The sequence below is a fragment of the Pongo abelii genome, chromosome 3 (genome assembly GCF_028885655.2).
Source record: "Pongo abelii isolate AG06213 chromosome 3, NHGRI_mPonAbe1-v2.0_pri, whole genome shotgun sequence".
In the NCBI taxonomy this organism is placed as follows: Eukaryota; Metazoa; Chordata; class Mammalia; order Primates; family Hominidae; genus Pongo; species Pongo abelii.
This window is the reverse complement of record NC_071988.2, coordinates 209,926,928-209,940,600: the sequence shown is the minus strand read 5'-3', so window position 1 is coordinate 209,940,600 and position 13,673 is coordinate 209,926,928. Positions and strand designations below refer to the sequence as shown.

The window sequence follows — 13,673 nt, the reverse complement described above, 5'->3', positions numbered from 1 at the left end:
TAAAATCAGAGCAGAACTGAAGGAAATAGAGACACAAAAAACCCTTCAAAAAATTAATGAATCCAGGAGCTGATTTTTTGAAAGGATCAACAAAATTGATAGACCGCTAGCAAGGCTAATAAAGAAGAAAAGAGAGAAGAATCAAATAGACGCAATAAAAAATGATAAAGGGGATATCACCACTGATCCCACAGAAATACAAACTACTATCAGAGAATACTACAAACACCTCTATGCAAATAAACTAGAAAATCTAGAAGAAATGGATAAATTCCTCGACACATACACCCTCCCAAGACTAAACCAGGAAGAAGTTGATTCTCTGAATAGACCAATAACAGGCGCGGAAATTGTGGCAATAATCAATAGCTTACCAACCAAAAAGAGTCCAGGACCAGATGGATTCACAGCCGAATTCTACCAGAGGTACAAGGAGGAACTGGTACCATTCCTTCTGAAACGATTCCAATCAATAGAAAAAGAGGGAATCCTCCCTAACTCATTTTATGAGGCCAGCATCATCCTGATACCAAAGCCGGGCAGAGACACAACCAAAAAAGAGAATTTTAGACCAATATCCTTGATGAACATTGATGCAAAAATCCTCAATAAAATACTGGCAAACAGAATCCAGCAGCACATCAAAAAGCTTATCCACCATGATCAAGTGGGCTTCATCCCTGGGATGCAAGGCTGGTTCAATATATGCAAATCAATAAATGTAATCCAGCATATAAACAGAACCAAAGACAAAAACCACATGATTATCTCAATAGATGCAGAAAAGGCCTTTGACAAAATTCAACAACACTTCATGCTAAAAACTCTCAATAAATTAGGTATTGATGGGACATATCTCAAAATAATAAGAGCTATCTATGACAAACCCACAGCCAATATCATACTGAACGGGCAAAAACTGGAAGCATTCCCTTTGAAAACTGGCACAAGACAGGGATGCCCTCTCTCACCACTCCTATTCAACAGAGTGTTGGAAGTTCTGGCCAGGGCAATTAGGCAGGAGAAGGAAATAAAGGGTATTCAATTAGGAAAAGAGGAAGTCAAATTGTCCCTGTTTGCAGATGACATGATTGTATATCTAGAAAACCCCATTGTCTCAGCCCAAAATCTCCTTAAGCTGATAAGCAACTTCAGCAAAGTCTCAGGATACAAAATCAATGTACAAAAATCACAAGCATTCTTATACACCAATAACAGACAAACAGAGAGCCAAATCATGAGTGAACTCCCATTCACAATTGCTTCAAAGAGAATCAAATACCTAGGAATCCAACTTACAAGGGACGTGAAGGACCTCTTCAAGGAGAACTACAAACCACTGCTCAAGGAAATAAAAGAGGATACAAACAAATGGAAGAACATTCCATGCTCATAGGTAGGAAGAATCAATATCATGAAAATGGCCATACTACCCGAGGTAATTTATAGGTTCAATGCCATCCCCATCAAGCTACCAATGACTTTCTTCACAGAATTGGAAAAAACTACTTTAAAGTTCATATGGAACCAAAAAAGAGCCCATATCGCCAAGTCAATCCTAAGCCAAAAGAACAAAGCTGGAGGCATCAAGCTACCTGACTTCAAACTATACTACAAGGCTACAGTAACCAAAACAGCATGGTACTGGTACCAAAACAGAGATATAGATCAATGGAACAGAACAGAGCCCTCAGAAATAATGCCGCATATCTACAGCTATCTGATCTTTGACAAACCTGAGAAAAACAAGAAATGGGGAAAGGATTCCCTATTTAATAAATGGTGCTGGGAAAACTGGCTAGCCATATGGAGAAAGCTGAAACTGGATCCCTTCCTTACACTTTATACAAAAATTAATTCAAGATAGATTAAAGACTTAAATGTTAGACCGAAAACCATAAAAACCCCAGAAGAAAACCTAGGCAACACCATTCAGGACATAGGCATGGGGAAGGATTTAATGTCTAAAACCCAAAAGCAATGGCAACAAAAGCCAAAATTGACAAATGGGATCTAATTAAACTAAGAGCTTCTGCACAGCAAAAGAAACTACCATCAGAGTGAACAGGCAACCTACAAAATGGGAGAAAATTTTCGCAACCTACTTATCTGACAAAGGGCTAATATCCAGAATCTACAATGAACTCAAACAAATTTACAAGAAAAAAACAACCCATCAGAAAGCGGGCGAAGGACATGAACAGACACTTCTCAAAAGAAGACATGTATGCAGCCAAAAAACACATGAAAAAATGCTCACCATCACTGGCCATCAGAGAAATGCAAATCAAAACCACAATGAGATACCATCTCACAACAGTTAGAATGGCAATCATTCAAAAGTCAGGAAACAACAGGTGCTGGAGAGGATGTGGACAAATAGGAACACTTTTACACTGCTGGTGGGACTGTAAACTAGTTCAACCATCGTGGAAGTCAGTGTGGCGATTCCTCAGGGATCTAGAACTAGAAATACCATTTGACCCAGCCATCCCATTACTGGGTATATACCCAAAGGACTATAAATCATGCTGTTATAAAGACACATGCACACGTATGTTTACTGCGGCAGTATTCACAATAGCAAAGACTTGGAGCCAACCCAAATGTCCAACAATGATAGACTGGATTAAGAAAATGTGGCACATATACACCATGGAATATTATGCAGCCATAAAAAATGATGAGTTCATGTCCTTTGTAGGGACATGGATGAAATTGGAAATCATCATTCTCAGTAAACTATCACAAGGACAGAAAACCAAACACCGCATGTTCTCACTCATAGGTGGGAACTGAACAATGAGAACACATGGACACAGGAAGGGGAACATCACACTTTGGAGACTGTTGTGGGGTGGGGGGAGGGGGGAGGGATAGCTTTAGGAGATATACCTAATGCTAAATGACGAGTTAATGGGTGCGGCACACCAGCATGGCACATGTATACATGTGTAACTAACCTGCACATTGTGCACATGTACCCTAAAACTTAAAGTATAATAATAATAAGAAAAACAAATTAATAAGTGTATAAACTTATAGACTTACGCTACTATTAATGCAATTCAGTTTTAGAACATTTCTTTCACTCCCAAAAGATCTCTTGTGTCAATTTTTATTAGTCCACACTCTTTCCCCAGCCCTAGGCAACAATTAATTTAATCTACTTTGTGCCCCTATAAGATTTGCCTTTTCTTACTGGTATGAACACTTGCATACAAGTCCTTGTGTGGCTATGTGTGTTATTTCTCCTGAGTAGATTCCTCTGAGTAGAACTGCTGATTCATATGGTAAGGGGTGTATTATTATTATCTTTTCTTTTTTTGATATTACCATTTTACTGATTGTGAAATAGTTTCTCATGCATGTTTTAATTTGAATTTCCCTGATTAATTAATGACATGCAGAATATTTTCATGTTTATTAGCCATTGATATATCTTTTTAAGTGAATATCTATTCAAATATTATGCTCAGTTTTTAATTGAGTTGTCTTCTAATAGAGCTGTAGGAGTCTTTTATATAGTCTGGGTACAAGTCCTTTGTCAAATATATGATTTGCAAATATGTTTTCACGTGTGTAACTTGTCTTTTCATTTCCTAATGGTATATTTTGGATGATGAAGTTTTTAATTTTGATGAAGAACAATTTATCTTTTTTTGTTTCCTAATGAATTGAGCTTTCAGTGTCACGTCTAAGAGCTCTTCTCTAACACAAGTTCACAAAAAATTACTTCTATGTTTTTGTTCTGGATGTTTTATAATATTAACTCTAACGTTTAAGTCTATGATCTATCTAGAGTTAGTTTTTGTGTATTATATGAGTAAAGTGTGTAACTTTCTTTTTTTTTTTTTTTTTGAGACAGAGTCTCGCTCTGTCTCCCAGGCTAGTGTGCAGTGGCAGAATCTCGGCTCACTGCATCCTCTGCTGTCTGGGCTCAAGCAATCCTCCCAACTCAGCTTCCCAAGTAGCTGGGACTATAAGTGCATGCCACCATGCCTGGCTAATTTTTTTTTTGGTGGGGAGGATGGAGTCTCGCTCTGTTGCCCAGTTTGGAGTGCACAGGTACCATCTCGGCTCACTGCAATCTCTGCCTCCTGGGTTCAAGCGGTTCTCCTGCTTCAGTCTCCTGAGTAGCTGGGATTACAGGCACCTGCCACTATGCCTAGCTAATTTTTGTATTTTTAGTAGAGACACGGTTTTACCATGTTAGTCAGGCTGGTCTAGAACTCCTGACCTCGTGATCCGCCCACCTCGGCCTCCCAAAGTGCTGGGATTACAGGCATGAGCCACTGCACCCAGCAAATTTTTATATTTTTAATAAAAATGAGGTCTCACCATGTTGCCCAGGCTGGTCTTGACCTCCTGGGCTCAAGTAATCCTCTCAAACTGCTTGGATTACAGGCATGAGCCACTGTGCCCAGCCTAAATTCCTTTTTCTGCATGAATTTATCCAGTGGTTCCAACACATTTGTAGAAAAGACTATCCTTTCCCTACTGAAGTACCTTGACAGCTTTGTTAAAAATTAGTTGATTTTATACATAAGGGGGCTATTTCTGGATTCCTGTCTCTACTTTATTGATCTGTATTTCCATGCTTATGTCAGTACCACACTGTCTTGATTATTGTATCTTTATAGAAATTTCGAATTCAGGAAGTATAAGTAGTCTAAATTCATTTTTATTTTTCAAAATTATTGTGGCTAATTTGATTCCTTTGTGTTTTTATATAAATGTTAGCACCAGCTTGTTAATTTCTGCCAGAATTTTAAATGAGAAAAGCCTGCTGAATTCTTGATAGGGATTGTGTTGAATCTATAGATCAATTTGGTAAGACTTTGCCATCTTAACAACACTCAGTCTTTGAATCCATAAATGTGGATTATCTCTCCATTCACTTAGATCTTCTCTGATTGTTCATAGTGATGTTTTATGGTTTTCAGTGTGCAAGTTCTGCACTACTTTTATTAAAATATCCCTCATATTTTATTCTTTTTATGCTATTGCGAATATAATTTTTTAGAACTGATAATTTAAAGAGATGGAAATAATAGGCCGGGCGCGGTGGCTCATACCTGTAATCCCAGCACTTTGGGAGGCCGACGCGAGCGGATCACGAGGTCAGGAGATTGAGACCATCCTGGCTAACATGGTGAAACTCCGTCTCTACCAAAAATACAAAAAAATTAGCCAGGCGTGGTGGTGGCGCCTGTAGTCCCAGCTACTTGGGAGGCTGAGGCAGGAGAATGGCGGGAACCCGGGAGGCGGAGCTTGCAGTGAGCCGAGATCAGGCCACTGCACTCCAGCCTGGGCGTCAGAGCGAGACTCCATGAAACAAAACAAAACAAAACAAACAACAACAACAACAACAAAAAAGAGATGGAAATGACATAATAAGATACATGATTTCCACGTTTCTCAATCCCTCATCAAACTCACCTTCCTTAGAGCTCCCTGTTTTAATAAGTGTCATTGCCATTCGTGGAGTTCTCAGACTAAAACCTTAGAATCAGCTTTGTTTTCTGTTTTTCTCTACTACTTCTTTTTTAACACGGCAGCAAACCTTGAGAGCTCCACATGTTAGATTATAAAAGCCAAGAGTGGAAAGAAGGGATGATGAGGAATTAGTCAAAAAGTAGTTACAATAGTTCTCAAAAAAAAAAAAGACATGGTTTGCACAAGGAGGTTGGCAGTAGAGACGGAGAGAAGTGAATAGATTTGAAATATATTTCAGAGTTTAGGACTATTGTGTTTTTATAATGGACTCAATATGAGTGAATGGGTTAATAAGGGCCATTTATTGTAAGGGTAGGAAAACTGAAAGAAGGGTGGGCTTGGGAGAAATTTAGGAGGTGGAAAAGGCATGCAACTAATATTACATACGTTAAATATTAAGTCTTATGTGCGACCCTCTAGACTCAGATTCTGGAACTCAAAGCAGTGGTGACCTATTCAGTCTCTCAATAGCATATCACACAGTCCAGCTGCTTTTCCTTCTTTGTTTGGCTTCCAGGACACCACGACTATTGGGTTACTTTTTCCCTCTATCCCATTAGCGTCTTCTCCATCTACGTTGATGGATCTTCCTCCTCTTTATGACATCTAAATATTGGACTGCCCAAGTTATTTTTTTCCTTATACTTTGTTTTTTCTCTATCATTACTTGCTCTCTGGTTGATAATATCTAATTGCATCAGTTTTAATTCTGTATCTAATGTGAAAATTCCCAAATGGATATCTCTAGCCAGAACGTTCACTTGAACTACAGAATGGTGTCATCAGGTCCACTTGTATGGCTGCATCTGACATTTAACATGTCAGATCTGAACTCTTGGTTTCCTCACTTGTATGGCTGCCAGGCATCTCACATTTAACATGTCAGATCTGAACTCTTGGTTTCCTCACTTGTATGGCTGCATCTCACATTTAACATGTTAGATCTGAACTCTCGGTTTCCTTTCTAGTTCTTCCCCAGCCAAGTTTGCTTTTCTTACTGGGCCCCTCAGTAAGCGGCATCACCCTTCAAGCAGTTGCTCAGGCCAACACCTGGGAGGTGTCCTTTATTATTTCTTTCTGTGTCTCAGCACGTACCTAAACCTTTAGCACATCTTGTCACTTGTAAACTTGTCATTGGCTCTTGCCATTACCCACAACTATAACCCATTTTCCCATATTCAGCACCTTAAAAAGTTAACAAGATTTTATGTATTAATATTTTCAAAACAGAAATTGTATTATACTGCTTCTCATCATATCCACCACAGCAACCCTAGTCCAAGCCTCTGTCATTTCTATCCTGATTTCACTTCTACCACTCGTTTCTCTAAAATCTATTTAGCATAGACCAGTCATAACGATATTTAAAACATAAGCCAGATGAACCACTTCCTGGCCTAAAAATGAGGGAACGAGGGGCTGCGTGAACTCTCTGAGTGCGTTCTCGTTCTGCTCTCCTCCTTCAGACGCCTGCAGGTGCACTCTGCTCCCATCTCACAGCAGCTTAATGGCCTTATGGTATTCCTGGCCCTAGAAGATATTTGTTGTTGAGAAAATTACTGAATATTATTACACATAGCTGTAAGCAATATTAACTTTTTTTTTTTTTTACCATAGCACATTTATTAAAAGCCAGAAGCTAGAAGGCGAGGAAAGAAGAGGTGGTTAAAGAAAGATACAGTAACAGCAGTAATATCTAACAGGAAGGCTATAGGGGAAAATACAGAAATTCTATAAAGAACAAACACTGTAACTCAAAACCAAAGCTTTGCTAGTCACTAATGCCTGCTACATCCTAACAGGTGCCACGTATTTAATTGTGAAGTCTTTAACAATCACAAGAATATCTCTGAATCATTAAGAGAATGTTGAAAAATAGCCACATAAAGAAAGCAATAAAGGAGCTAAATGACTTAGTAGAAAAACAGACTTTATAAATAAGTTTAATTTTCCAAATATTTTATTGCTTAAGAAAGTGACTTCCCTGATTTGGAGAATTTAGTTCCAAGAAGGGATTCATTTCCTAGTGATGTTGAGGGTTGCTCTGCCCAGGTACCCTTAAGATATATAATTGAAGAACTTTTTATTAGTATGACACAAAGAGACTCAGCGTTAATAAGAATTTTATACTCAACATGAAATTAATATTTTGCTTTTGAAACAGTGTAGTGCCATTATTTTACTCTTAACATTTAACAAATTTTTTTAAAAGAAAGTAACATGCCATTTTTATTTCTTGTTAAAATAATGTTAATTGTAAAAATGTAGACAATGGGGAAAAAATCATTCATAGTCCCACCAGCAAGACAAACACTGTTAAAACGTATGTGTGTTATTTTAGCCTCTTTTTTTTTTTTTTACATTGCTATGCTCTTCTAAAGATTCCTCAGGTTATCTAATTTTTATTATCGATAGAAACTAAAGTTATTACCCTTTGTGTTTCCAAACATGTGCAACATCTCAATAATGTGCTTTAAAAGAATAAATTATTTCAATATCCATAAACCCCAGATATGGCTCATGCCTTAGTTTATCTAAGTCTATCACCTTTATCTAACAATAACTGTAATACATTTTGTTTACTTTAAATACTTTATAAAAGTATTATCTCATCATATTAAGAAAAATAAAACCAATAGAATATTTAAGTTATAGTATTAAAATATTTAGAATAAAAATGAACAAATATGAAATAGAAGTAGCTACTTATTTGCAACAGTCACCTCTCTGGGAAAAAAATCCAAACTTGATTTTAATTTAAAATGTATTCGAGCTGCTTAGGTAAGTTAGGATCCCAAATGGAATATACAAATACTATTTTAAAATATTGTAATTTAATTTTCATGTGTATGGCCAAAACTGTAGAAAGGACTCAGTAGTTCACGACAAAAGGAGATCAGTGTATTACCATTCAGATTAAATATTTTATTTCTATTCTAAAGGATATTACAGTTTTGGAAACAAAATTAAATTGGGGTAATCATTTACATATGTGGAAATATTTTACCAAGCTTTAACTTATCAGAAATCTTAACCTTTACATTTTTATATCACTTACTCTCCTCTTAACAGACAAGACAGCTTGTTTTCCAAGCTTGTTTGAACAAGTTCTAACACTTAAACTATAATGATAACCAGAACTATGGGAGAAAATTTGCTCTTACTTGCTCTCTTATATAGTATTATGTCTAAATGTATCTTAGAAGTCATGTAGGCCCATGGGCTTCTTTCAGCAGTTCTTTCTCTGAGGTCCCTCATAGATGGTCATCCTCCAGGCTTGCCTGGTGCTTTTCTAGTGGCTAGGATCTCACAAGCCATTCACTTCATAGTGATTTATTATTCAGTCATTTGGCCAGTACACATGTAACATCTGCTGTCTGCCTGCCAGTATATTTGACACTGAATACATAAAGATGGATCCACGTGGAGAAACAGGAACACTTTCGTTTTATTTAGTTTGCATGAGCTGGTATCTCTGTTTTTGCCACTTTTGTCTTTTCAAAAATGGTGACTGTGAAGAATAATTTTAATTTTTTTAAACATCTATTAAAAATATAAGGCAGAGTAAAAAGACAAATGTAAGACAAATGTGTTTTCTAAGATATAGTCCTATAAATATTTGCACAGTAATGGCATCCCTTTATTTCCTCTCCCAATCATCATAACAGTCACCCTCTCTAAAAGCATGCACCCAAACGCAAATGCATACACCTTACATTTCTAGGCTAAAAACATTTGGCTTCCTATTACACACTTCCCAATATCATCACCATATTTTAAACTACCTTTTGTCTACGCATGTCTGTAATCTGCTTTTAAATATAGTAACCAGAACTAAAAAGGTAACCAAATATTTTAAATATGGTAACCAGAACTAAACATGGATTCCTAGACATAGACTAACCAAGTGCCACTATATTTTTGTGTGTATTGAACACTAATAGTTTAGTTTAAACTGCAGTCATTTTCAGAAGGAAGAAACACAGCCAGTCACACCACTGGCTCATACTGAGCTCGCTGTGAACAAATAAACTTCTATGTCTTATCCACAGAGAATATCGGTAATTTGGGTTTTCTATTTATTTTATCCTTTCTACATTTCATCTTGCTCAGTGTTTGCCTTTTCTTTTGTTAGAGACAGTGTCTCCCTTTGTTGTCCACGCTGGGATGCTGTGGCTATTCACAGGCGTAATCATAGCTCACTGCAGTCTCCAACTCCTGGCCTCAAGCTGTCCTCCAGCCTCAGCCTCCAGAGTAGCTGAAACTACAGGTGTGTGCCACTGCCTCCAGCTCCCATCTTGCTGTTTTAATCTCATGTTTTCAGCCTATTAAACTTTTGGAATCATATTTTTGCTACTAGATGTACAATTAGCCATGCCTCTTTGATTTAAATGATTTGTAAACTTGATACTCTCTATATCTTCAACTTACTGATCTAAAAAAAGTGTGCACTGGGTCGGGGCCATGGACAAAAACTTCATAAAAAAACAGATATCCTCTTTCAGCTTGACAATGAATGCATAATCAATCCTTTTTATTCTACAAGCCACAAGAAGACCTTGTTATTGAACTTTTCAATCTTCTTATAAAAAATATCTGGATAACAACCTGAAGGCATGTCATATTTACTGATTAGTATTGTTTGATAAAATTTCTCATGCAACCCATGCTAATCACTATTATTACATTTACTATCATTTTATTTTCATTTGCCAAATACTAATGGATCACGTCTTTGAGGATCTGTTCTGGAATTTCATCAGAGTTAGACCTATATTTTATTGTCTTCTTTACAAATAATTTACAATTGTTCTAATTTTATATGGTATGATATCTGTAGAAGAGCATATATGTGTATATACATTATTTTGTAACTGAAAGATAGGATTAGATCATCTAATCGAATCTCATTTTTAAAATGAACAAATACATGCATAAGGAGATATATTTATGTCAGTGTAAAACTAATTATGCATTTCATTTAGTGAGGTCCTTCACCATCTGCCAAGGACAATACTAATTTACTTTAAAAAGTTAACTTCCAAGTTGAAGATACCCTTGGAGTTTCCAAATATGACTTTCCATCATTATGATGTTGAGCGTATTTCAAAACTACAGTCAAGGGATTTTGTGATTGGCCTGACTCCATCTATTCCAAATAACTTACATTAATAAGAATTGTCATTAGGTGATAAAGAGATGAATTGGACACAACCATCGCATTAAGTATAATACATGAGACTGTTGACCTTATATCTAATTACTGAAGGACACACCAAAAAAAGACAGGTTTATGTGACATAAGCTGCAAGGCAGACCCAAAGTTACTGATGTTTCTGTGATATAAGCTTGTTATAGAAAATTTAACGTTTTATCTATAAATGATTTGAATTCTGCAGAGCTTGTTTGCAGGCGTTTTAAATCAGCATTAACTGTGTCACTTTTTAACAATCAAAATTAAAAACCAATGGCAATTTATTTTTGCCTTTCTCAAATAAATTACATTTCTGTCTGCTACACAGATATAGCATATTAATGTGATTTATTTAAAAAGATGAAAATAAAGCATGAATAAATAAAGCAAAAAAGACACAACCCTTAAAATGCTAATTCTCTTCTTTCCCTTTATGTCTGAAAGTATACTCCCCTTTGCAAATGCCCAGCTCTGTGCTGCTTGGGCCAGGTCTACCAAAGTAAAGTGCAGTACAAGATTGCTGCAGTGGAAGTTCGAGCTTTTCTTTCATTTCGAATCAATCCAGACAGCTGTTCCTGATCACTTTATGAAACTCTGCAGGCTTCCTCTTTGCTTTGGTTGTATGAAACTGGTTTGAAGACTTCAACTAAAAAATAACAGTACAGTGGCATTCTGGTTGTCAGACAAGCAGACTCTTGGTACCTTAAGAGCAAGAGATGGCCGGATGCGGTGGTTCATGCCTGTAATCCCAGCATTTTGGGAGGTCGAGGCGGGTGGATCACATGAGGTCAGGAGTTCGAGACCAGCCTGACCAACATGGTGAAACCCTGTCTCTACTAAGAATACAAAAATTGGCTGGATGTGGTGGTGTGCACCTGTAATCTCAGCTACTTGGGAGGCTGAGGCAAGAGAATCGCTTGAACTCAAGAGGTGAGGGTTGCAGTGAGCCAAGATCATGCCATTGCACTCCAACCTGGGCAACAAGAGTGAAACTCCATCTCAAAAAAAAAAAAAAAAAAGAGCAAGAGACTAATAATTTCAAGATTAATAATTACATTCACATCTACAATAACAGCAATTATTTACTGAATATTACCTATATGTCAGGTCTTTTTTTTAATTTTAAAATTTCACAATCAGTAAGTGAATGCATTCTTATTGTAAATAATTCAGCCAATACACAGCCAACAAAATTCAACCTTGATAAATCTCTGTTCCTCCAATCCCCTACCCATATGCCTGCCCCTTAGAATTGATCACTGTTGCTCTTCATTTACATATGATACATATGATTGTACATATGTTCTATAAGTATGTTTTATATACTATATATGTTTATATGTGTAAATCCTATATTATATACTATTTTTTATTGTGGGCTTTAAAATATATATGGGACTAGTTTTTATGTACTGTTCTTCAATTTAAAAAATAACAACAGTATGACTGAAAATTCCTTGGCAGTATGTACAGACGTGCCTCGTTGCATTGAACCATGAACTACTGTTTATCTTACGGTATTAAGTAGGGCATTTAGAGGCTGTCCTACCTCCTCAGCGATGAGCAATACCTGTTTAGAGTGTTTCTCTAGTGCAGACTCAAGGATTGGAGCTGTTAGATCAAAGAGTGTGTACATTTTACATTTTACATTTTATAATATTCTACCAAACTGACCCCCCAAAAGAATGCATGGGTTTATATTCAGCAACACTGGTAGGAATGACTGCCTGCCTGTCAACAGGCTGACTATGGTGTTGTCGTATCCATCGCCATAGTTATCCCATGTTTTCTAACCTGACGCATGCAGGTTGGCATCTTACTGATATTTTAATTTGCATTTCTTTGATTATCATTGTGGTTGAGAATTTTTGTTTTTTTGGTTTCTATTTATTGGATATTCATGTTTCTTTTGTGAGTTGCCTGTCTTTATCTTTTGCTCATTTGTAAATTGTATTGTTTATACTTCTAAAACTAATTTTAGGAGTTTTTCACATAGTCAAATATTCTAGATGTTTTTGGTTGTATATAAGAATAATAATAACACCCAATGGTAATTGAGTCCTGGTACTGCTCTAAGCACTTTGTATAGATGACTGCATTTCATTCTTTCCGTACAGTGAGCTGGCACATCTGTTCCCGATTTACAAATAAGGGAATTGAGACACAGAGAGCTGAAAGACTGGGGTGGGTGGGTGGGTGTGTGTGTGTGTGTGCGTGTGTGTGTGTGTGCGCGCACACGTAGCTTCTAATTTCGTCTGGAGGTCTCTCTCAGCAGAGTGGCTATAAACTTTAGCCCTGCCCTGGTGAGATTCCTGGGCATTTGGTCACGGATGTTGACAGTGTGCCTTTTGCTAACGACTTCCTTCTGGCAGACAGCCTACTGCCTAAATGTCCAACCTGTGACCGGGCCTCCCTTCCACAAGAAGCTTGTTGATACTGGCAGACACCGTGTGGCTCTTGCCTGAGCTGTGTGCAGTTTATTCCTACCAGGATGGCCGATCTCTAGGAGAGTCTTGACGGAGAAAGAAGCTGGGTTCAGGTGAGTCAGCCAGGTGAGACAGTGGAGGCAGTACGGCGAAATCCGGAACAGAGCAGCTTTATTACTCACAGACCCCGCGGCGGGAGGGCAGCACGCCTTACGGGGCCAGCAGGAAGCGGGGAGCAGTCAGGGCTGTCAGGGACACACGCTCAAGCAGAAGGTGCGGCTGACTGAGAGAGGGAGGACTTGGGGGCTGCGCCTTTATTGGGGTCCATGGGTGTTTTCCCCTAGGCCTTCCCTGTGCAGGTGTGGATGGGCGACTGTAAAGAAACCACGGCAAAGGGAGGAACTTTGTTATAGGTTCTGGTGCTGACCAGGAGGCTTCACCACCACCAGCAGCTGTGGGGTGTGCTGGGTTTTGGGTCAGTGAGATGAGGAAGAAGCAGGCTGTATCACAACTACTCACACACGAGGGAGGTTTAACTAGGACAAAGGTGATGG

The 13,673-nt window shown here is 37.8% G+C and overlaps 1 long non-coding RNA gene across 1 annotated transcript in view; it reads left to right on the top strand.

Annotated features, from left to right (window-relative positions):
• Positions 1–13,673, top strand: part of LOC134761327 (uncharacterized) — a 132,092-nt gene that overhangs the window by 62,627 nt on the left and 55,792 nt on the right. The window contains exons 2-3 of the long non-coding RNA XR_010139842.1: positions 9,635–9,769; positions 13,066–13,232. This is a non-coding gene — a long non-coding RNA (uncharacterized LOC134761327). The remainder of the gene's footprint in view (positions 1–9,634; positions 9,770–13,065; positions 13,233–13,673) is intronic.